Source organism: Helianthus annuus, chromosome 5 (assembly GCF_002127325.2).
Source record: "Helianthus annuus cultivar XRQ/B chromosome 5, HanXRQr2.0-SUNRISE, whole genome shotgun sequence".
NCBI lineage: Eukaryota > Viridiplantae > Streptophyta > Magnoliopsida > Asterales > Asteraceae > Helianthus > Helianthus annuus.
Genome location: NC_035437.2, coordinates 72937445 through 72947167, shown reverse-complemented (window position 1 = coordinate 72947167; position 9723 = coordinate 72937445).

Sequence of the window (9723 nt, the reverse complement as noted above, 5' to 3'; positions counted from 1 at the left end):
GCCCTTTCCACCTTAAAATGTGATTTTTGAAAAAGTAAAAGAGAAGGAACATTTGCTACTGATTTATAAACTTGTACCCAAAATTTGATATTAGTTTGAGGTCTAGAATAGAAGTTATGCTCATTAGCGTAAATAAGAAACTTTTTAGTAATTTAATGGCATAATTAGCATATAACATATCTAAACCCAAATTTTAATATCAAACTTTATACCTAGTGATATAAAATAATATTTTGGGATTTTTAGAGATTTTTATTTATTTTTAGGCTGAGCATAACTTAGAGTTCTAAGCTTATTTCAGTTAATGCCGGTTTTGCCCTTTTGAGCTATAAAATGAGTTTTATAAATCCTATTGACCCCAAACCTTTTTCAATTGATTCAATATGTTAAATAAATTATTTTGAGCCTTCTGGAATATTAAAAATATCAGCTTTCTATACAAAACCCGGAAATGGCTCAAAATCGCCTTTTTAAGCGTTTTTAACGCATAGTATGTATCAAGACTAGTTTATATATATAAAGGTTGATGCCTACTGATATTTTTCAGTAAAATTCAATATCATAACAGTAGGCAAAAGTCTCAAGTTCAGAATTCCAGTTTTGACCTTTTAGGCTTATGTGAAATTACCAAAATGCCCATACGGTGCATAGTATGGTTAAATTTAGTAAATTTCATATATATATACATATATATCTATATATATATATATATATATATCTATATATATATATATATATATATGATACCCTACTGATATGACTTATCAAATTAAGTATATTTACTGATTTAATCAGACCTGTAACTCAGGTTATTATTTAAACTCTTTTATACCCTTTAAAATGACCAAAATGCCCTTACGGGGCATAGTTTGGGCTTAAAATCATTTTGGGCATAATAGAAGACATCTTACTGATGTCACAACATATTTAAGGCATATTAACTTAGGAAACTTGTATATGACTCTTATAGTTACTCGTTACGCACTTTTTGCGTTCGGATCGGCTTTTGTAACTAGTTTACACATATTAGCCGAAACGGGTCAAACCATATCATTTTTGTCTCAAAATCCAGAATGTGTTTAAGTTACCCATATCAAACAAGCATATAAGCTTGTCGGGTCAAAACCACATTCTAAGACGGTCTTCGCTTAATCACGCGTTTAAACCGTATTCTTCCTTTAAAACTAACCCGTCTAAGCTTAGGCTAAGTTAAAGACCCGTTAGGATTCTAATAGGTTATTATAAACCTTCGTTCCAGAATAGGAGACCCAGTAAAAGCTATTTGCACTTGCTTGTTGTGACTATACTTGCTCAGGTAAATACTTTTAACTTATTTTCCCTATACAGGCTTGGGGTACGGTATATAAAATACCCCTTGGTCGGGCATTGAATCTTTAATCAAATGTAGGTTAAATCATTGAAATGACCCGTTTAAATTGTTTTGTTTGCTTAAAGCCTTTGGGGGATTAATGACCATGTCCCAGATATCCCTGGCATCATTTTACGAAATGGCCACGACCTAAGCATGCGGGTGTAGGCGTACACCCGTTGTGCATAAATATTAAGGTATAACCGCCAGTTGGGTTAAACCGCTGCGGGATTATATCATGTGGTGTGTCTATTGATCTTTAACCCGGTGTAGACCCGGGCTACTGAACGCATAAGGAACATGTAAATCTTTTACAAGTTTATATTCAAATAATTATCCTAAGTTATAAAAACCTTTTGTGCCATGTGCATTCAAATCAATTTTAAACCTTTTCAAAATGAGTCAGTTAAATCGTATTTACCAGTGTAAACTGACGTATTTTCCCAAAAATGTTAAGTCCAGGTACTACGTGTAATAGGCTGGCCTCTCCTTAGCATCATTTAGAGTCTCGCAAGCTTGGATGCAATTAAATCTGTTGAACAAGTTTCCTTTTTCTTTTGATCTGCCTATGGATCTGTTTCAACTGTTGTGATACTTGATATTACAATTTTATTTGGTTGAAATAAATCTATCTTTTTGCTTCAGCTGTGCATTTAAATATTGTGTTGTTTGACTATGACGATATCAACTACGCCACGATACCCCCACCGGTGACACGTGGAAAATAGGGGTGTGACAATTAGAAATGCACATGTGCATCTATATTAATAGCATATAGTATATATGTAAATTATATGTAAATTATTATCTCCATAAATGTAGGAGATTTAGTTGGATTGCCTTGTATTATATAACCCATTTGTGATTAATGAGATGATCAAGTTGAATCATAATCTTATATGGTATCATACCTAACCGCTCCTCTTCTCTAAACACGCTACTGCCGCCACCGCTCTTCTTCCGGCCGCCGGCTTCTTGCCCTTCGATCATCCTTCTTTCTTTCTCTTTGTCCCTCATGGAACCTAAACTTCATCCTGCTCTCACTGTGTCTAACATCAAGACACATGTTCCTGTCATCTTGGAAAAAGATTCAACCCACTACACCACATGGAAGACCCTCTTCAAAGTTCACTGTCAGATTTACGAGGTGCTCGATCACCTCGCAGCCAAGCCGGCTGCCGCCTCTGCTTCTTTTACCTCGGACTCTGTTAAAGACAAAGTTGCCGCTGCCACAGCTGAGACTTAATGGAAACAACTGGATGCCGTCGTGCTCCAGTGGATTTATGCCACCATCTCTGATGTGCGTGTAGTGTAATATTTTTTGGTATATTTTTAAGCCCTTTTTACACTTTTTAGCCAAGTTTTAAATTTATAAAACACGATATTTACTAACACTAAACACACATATGGGCAAGTGCACCCATCGTGGACGTAGTATAGTGTTGGTAAGATACCGAGGTCGTCCAAGGACACAAGAGCTTTTAGTACCGGTTTATCCTCAACATCTAACCAAATAAAAATGTTAGAAAAAGATTTTTAAACTAAGAAAATAAAACTAACTAAATGCTGAAAAATAAAATAAAAATAAAAACAGATAGACAAGATGAATCACTTGGATCCGACTCGTGTATTAGTATAACCTTTGATTATTTTCGCACTTTTGCACTTGTTTAAGAGATTATCTTAGTTATTGTAGTAGGCCCCTCTTTTGAAGGCGACGTTACCCTCAACCCAGTAGTTTGAGTCAGCAAGGATACAATCCTAAAGGGTCGGATTATTGAAAGATAATGAATTAAGTTATTAATGCAAATTATGGTAGGCCCCTCTTTTGGAGGTGACGTTACCCTCGACTAAGTAGTCTGAGTTTGCAAGGATACAGTCCTAAATGGCCGGGTTATAGTATTAATAGTAGTTAACTTATGAGGGGATCAAAGAGTTTGGACCCCCGCCATCCAATACCTTTTGGGTATTGAAGGAGGTCCTACTAAATTTGACCCAGGTCCCTTGCAGGACCTCTAAACGCTAAACAAGGGCAAGACCCTTACCAAACCGTTCCCTTAACCCCCGACCAGGTAGCCAACATACCTCCATATAGACCGTGGAGATATGAATGGTGAAAATCTTTTATTTTATATAGACAGTAAAATAATGCCAAGACACCACGGACAAACGATAAGGAAAAGTCACCTTCAACATACGCAACTAGTTATTAAAATCATTAATACAAAACCAAATAAAAAGTGCAAAAGATTAAAAATAAAAAGTATTATACTAAACACTTGTCTTCACCAAGTGATGTAAGAGACTTAGGCAAACATGGCCTTGATTGTCAAGAACTCTTACGATCAATCTTGGATCCCGAGATGACTCACACACTCTATGATGGACAATGGATGATGGTGGTGGATGATGGTGTTGTGATGGTGGTGGGTGGTGGATGAAGTGTGAGAGAGGTGGTGTGCCAAGGGATGAGTTGCAATGAAGCCAAGCACTCCTATTTATAGGCTGAACAGAGGCCTGGACACGGCCCCGTGTCCGCTGGGCATGGCCCCGTGCCCGTCTGACACTATCTCTCCTCATTAATTGTAATTTGCAATTACAATTAATGCGCCTGCAGTACTTTGGGCACGCCCCCGTGTTCACTGGGCACGCCCCCGTGGTGAGCAATAGAAGCTTCTACTGGTGTGTCTTTTCTGCTGCTTCTTGGGCACGGCCCTGTGCTCGCTGAGCACGGGGCGTGTTCAGTCTTCTGCCTTCTCTATTTTGCTTGGGAGGATGCTGTCGAGGGGTCGGGCAATCCACTTTTGTTCCGTTTCTTGTATTTATGTTAGATTTAGCTGCCTTTTTGCTTCTTTTGTTAATTTGAGCTCATTTAATCCTGAAAATACAAAAGGAAGACAAAAACACACTTTTTCCAACATTAGTACTTAAAAAGGGTTAGTTTTATGCCTTATTTGATGAAATTTATATGTTGCATTTTGCACACATCAAATACCCCCACACTTGAATTTTTGCTTGTCCTCAAGCAAAACTCCTTAATATGTGGCTTACACTCCCAAATGGAATGGGTAGAAGAGAAGGTTTTCGCTTGTCATAGAGTGTCGGGATTTTCCAAGATTGTTTAGGTTTTATTTTTACTTATTTACAATCCTATTCGTCATGATTTATTAAGAACTTTTCATAAGGTAAATTATTTATTAAGGCATAACATACCTTTCTAAAATTCCATTTATATACAAGTTCACATACCTCACGGGAGAAATCACTCACACTCGGCCGAAGGTGTATTTTTAGTGAATCACTCGAGAGCGGCATGGAACTTATTCCTACCATAAGCTTGCCAAGCAATCAATCCTCCTCCTTTTTAACTTTATACCTTTGTAAATATCAAGAGGACTTTTTTGGGTGAAGGGTTAGGCTTGGGCTAAAGGTGGGTGGTTGGGTTAGTGGTTAGTAGAAAAGGGCAAAAGTCGTAAAAAGCGTCGGTTTTCATAAAACATTTTGTTTTTGTGACCTTTTATTTTAAATGAAGTATTTCTTCAAACAAGCTTTTGGTTGAGGAGCTTTGTTTGTTTATTTCTAACTTCAAATTTTTTTTAGTCACACAAAAACCGGGCTTGTTACTAAAACAAAGGTTAAAAATAAAAAGGGTTTTTTGTGGGTAAAAAGGATTTTGGGTTAAGAAATGAAAAGGCTTAGGCTCAAAGGGGTTAACTAGGGGGAGTTTTTGGGTAGGTGAAAAGAAAAATAAAAATAATGGTGTTGAAAGAAAAAGGGTTAGTCCTAATGCCTCCATCATTTACTTACTCGGGTTTAAGTTGGTAAGGACCGAGAATGAATTGTCGTGGCAAGTTCTAGAGTCGTAAGAACCAAGCGGCTATTCACACAAGAAACGAAAAATGAGCATTTAGTGTAAAGATGTATATTTGTATGCTCAATAAAGGCTCAAAACTCACTTTTGTGGGAATGGGTTTTTATGTGATCGAGTATATATAATCGAATTTTAACTAAGCTTGTCATGTCGTTTCATAATTTTCTTATGTTGATTCTTTTTATCACGACGCTATCGGTTGTAAACTTACAAAAATATAACCTTGTTAGTCTTAGAATTCCCAACTTAAACTTAGACAAGTAAAGAAAAATGAAAATTTTTGAAAAAAATTTGGGGTGATTAGCGGTTCCAATAGAGTTTTGTGTAAGGCTTGTTATTAGGACTTGCGAAATTCAAGGTTTTAAGCATCCCCACCACACTTAAATTACACATTGTCCTCAATGTGTCCCAAAAATAAATTTTTAGGTTGATTGAATGTGTAAAATGGTGTTGAAAGCAAAAAATTTATGTTACTGGCAGTCTGGACATGGCCCCGTGGGGACCGGGCACGGCCCCGTGTTCAGGTGCCAGTAACGAAAATCAAAGAAAAGAAACAGAAGCCTGGACACGGGGGCGTGTTTGGTGAACACGACCCGTGTCTAGTTACCTGAACTGGGCATTTGCCTGCAGGGTGTTCAGCACAGGGCTGTGTTGGCTGGGCACGGCCCGTGCTGAACTTACTGTAACGGAGAAATTGTTGTCGGGTGCCCTGTTTTCGTGCATGGGTTTATGTTTCTCGTTTCCCTTGTCATCCTTGACCACCATGAGTGTGTTTTATTCCTGCAAATTAAAACTAAAAGATTAAACTTAAACTAAGGATAGTTCCGCGGATTGCCTCCGTGGTGCGCCACGTTTATAAGGGTCCTTGGCTAGACCCAAGGCAAGGTTATATGTTTTCTGAGCGGGATGTTTTGCATCCCATGTTGCACCGTCGGAGAGCATCATCCAAACTTGAATCAATAACCTTCATGTAATTGACCGGGTCATCGTCCTCTATTCTCTTCCCACCCCCGAACTTTACTTCATTATCCCCGTATTTCAAAGTGAGTGTTCCGTCATTCATATCTACCACTGCTTATGCGGTGGCGAGAAATGGTCTCCCTAATATGAGGGGGACTTCGGTGTCCTCTTCCATATCAAGTATGACAAAGTTGGCCGGGTAGACGAACTTGTCGACCTTGACTAGTGTAGGATCGTTTGCTGACCCGAATGAGTCGTTTAGAGGTTGTCTCTTGCAATTCAGATGCGGAATAATAAGAAAAGCAAGTAGATATAGCTTGTTCTTCCTCCTAACTGCTTGTTGTATTGATTAGAAACGTTTTACAGCTCAAACGTCACACCGGCAGAGCTTTGGCGTGGAATACAAAGACTTCACTACTGAGGATCGCTCAAGACACATCTATATATAGTGTTCTGGGTCCGCTCATGTGGACATGTGACACATGAGCGGTCCAGGCTAGTTCACATAAGCGGCCCACATGACAAATAAGCGGTCCAACATCTCTAAGACCCTATGAGCGACCCTGATTCCTAAAACCTAAACAGACTCCTGTTTTCTCGTAAAACGTGCCCTATGCTATACAATACAATGTAAGACCAGATCCTAGACACCTAGACGGAATCAACAGATGTAGTGCACCAATAGACTCCCCCTCAGATGTTGATGGAGTCGTCAACACACCTTGACTTCAATGCTGTGTCTTCACATCTTCAAGCTGGATCAGTCTCTGGGCTTTCTCTTATTTCAATTTACAGACTCCCCCTCTCGATTTACTGGCATTCTTTTGTTCTTCAGTAACATCTTCAGGATCTTTGTCTGGCTTTCAAACACTCTAATTCTCTTGATCAGATCTCTTGATTCCTTAAGTTCATCAGCATCAATCGATAACCAAGATCTTCAGAATCAGAATCGATCAACCTGGCTCTCCTCTAATCTTTAGAAACCAAAACCTGATTACCTGCACAATCTTAACCTAGGAATAAATTTTCTAATTTTATCACATATCAAATACCTATGCACCAACATATGACTCTCCTCAAAACACTCTATGATGAACCACTTGAAGAAGGTTAGATTAACACAAACATTTAGATTTTCACAAACACTCCCCCTCAAATTCTGCTCATCATGTTTAGCACTCGGAATTGCAGCAGAGCCCTTTCATGAGCGGGGGAGGGCTAAGCACAGTTCTTTGAATCAAACGTTGAATGAAATAGATTCTTTTTTCGATTTTGAAAATCAGTTTTCCAACGTCAGTTATCGAAAATCTTTTTGATTTTTTTTTTAAAAAATATGCTAAAACACACACAAAATCTTTTTGGATTTTCTGAAAGATATTATCTGACATCACTTGAAAAAACAAACAAAACAAAAAACAACAAAAAAAATGTAATATTTACAGACAATATTTTTGTGAGTTCGTGCAAGAGGATCATATCAGTTTATGAGACAAATCACCAACACCGTTAAGCTTGATTTCATTTTACGCTTTAAACAATTTACCTAGATTGTTAGTATGTTTGTCCACTTAAATTCTCAACACAAATTTCAATCGATTCGAGATACGATATTAATGTTTTAAAGACTTAAACTTAATTGTGTATCACTCCACTTGAATATACTCCCGTATCCAGATCCCAAATATTCAGTCTTACAGGTGAGTATACAACAGCTGATATCTGTAAAGGGGTTAAATGCGAAACCGTGAGAGCTCAGGTCAGAACTTCCGTTCAGCAAAGAGATGACGGCTCGACTTTTGGTGGGTCCCCTTTAGAGGATCTTTTTGCATGTCAACAGCAGCGACTATCAATTTTATTGTTTCATCAACATGCTGAGGGCGAAGCTTATGTTTCAAAGCTTTAGCAGAAAGTATTATCCGGGGACTAGGTCAGTACTTCCATACAGCAAAAGTCCTGGGATAATACCCCAGATATCACCGAGTATAAAGACCTAGTATCTCAGAATACGGGACCTTTCAAACAAGATTTCGGGGGTTACCCATATATTCAAGAATAGTTACCCACGAATTAAGCAAGTTTGAATTAGGTTTATATCTCGATTTCAATTTACTAAATGTGCGAAAATCTACTGACACATCCGCAGTAAGATTGTTTAACACTTTTTAACTTTACATTTCTTTAGCGTGCCGTGATAGTCCACTGATGTACTATCATTTCCTCTTTTTCGCAACAAAACTCATTTTCGAATTTTATCATGTTTTTGGCTTTTTCAAATTTTCACATGTTTTTGGATTTTCTGAAATTTCCCTACTCCCCCTAAAATGCAAACACATTTTAAAGAAAATTTGAAAACTTCTAGACTCTTGACCTACTAGACACATAAAAAGTAAAACACACTGTGCAGAAACTTGACAACTGACACTGAATCACATCAAATCGCCATTCACTATGCATAAACAATCTGAACTCCCCCTTTCACAAATCATTTTCTCATTTAGATTTCAAAACACTTAAGTTTGTTTTAATCGAAATGACTTTTCCGGAAAATGAATTTGTGTTGATAACAACCACTTGTAGGTTTATCAATTTTAAATACGGGGATGTGGTTCATCATCTTGTCTATCTTTTGCCAAAAATAGTAAATCAAGCACAATTTAATGTCCCTGATTTACCATTTGCATTTAATAACCTTCTGTACCACTTGTAAATGTAATTACTTCAAAGTATCCAAACATCTCAAAATTTAACCACAAATACCACTTGTGGGATCAAGATTACCACTTGTAGATACCCAAAAACTATCAACTGTAGGAATGTTACGTCTACATCACCATTTTACCAAACAAGATGCCGATTCCTGCTTCGCAATTACCAACCTGGAAGCTCCGGCGTAGTCCTTTCACCTGTAAACATTCAAAAATTAATCACAAACATTCAAACTTCTCAAATACTAAAAAGATGTCGATTCCTGATCCACGATATAAACTTGGGATCTCCGGCGTAGTCCTTCGACTATTCTGGGAAACAAACTTCCCTCCAAGTCTTCTCAGACTTGAGGGCTTTCAGCTCTTGAGCCGTAGGGTTGTATGTCGCCTTTTTAGTTGCGTAAAAATCTTTTACCCCTTTAGCTCTCCCACTCAACATTTTCCCAAATATATTCTTAACATTTCCGTTGAATGTTTTCTCGACATCAAATTCTTTTTCTTCATTATAAAATTGATTTGAAATTTCAATTTTACCAATTTTCTTTTTAACTTCTTCAAATTTCTGTGATGGAAAAACATCATCATTCACTGAAATTTTCTCCACAACTTGTGGCTCTTCTGGCTTTGTGGAACCAGATTCATTGCCGACCTTTTCTACTACCTTTTTTGCAACCCACACTTGGTTGTCATTTCCTTTTCTTTTGTAAAATTTTGTCTTCGAACATTCCCCAACCTCATGTTTCGAATTTCAAAAATTTTAGATTTTTCAACAACTTTTTCTTTCATCTTCTGAGAAACTCCCTGTTTTGTTTTGATAT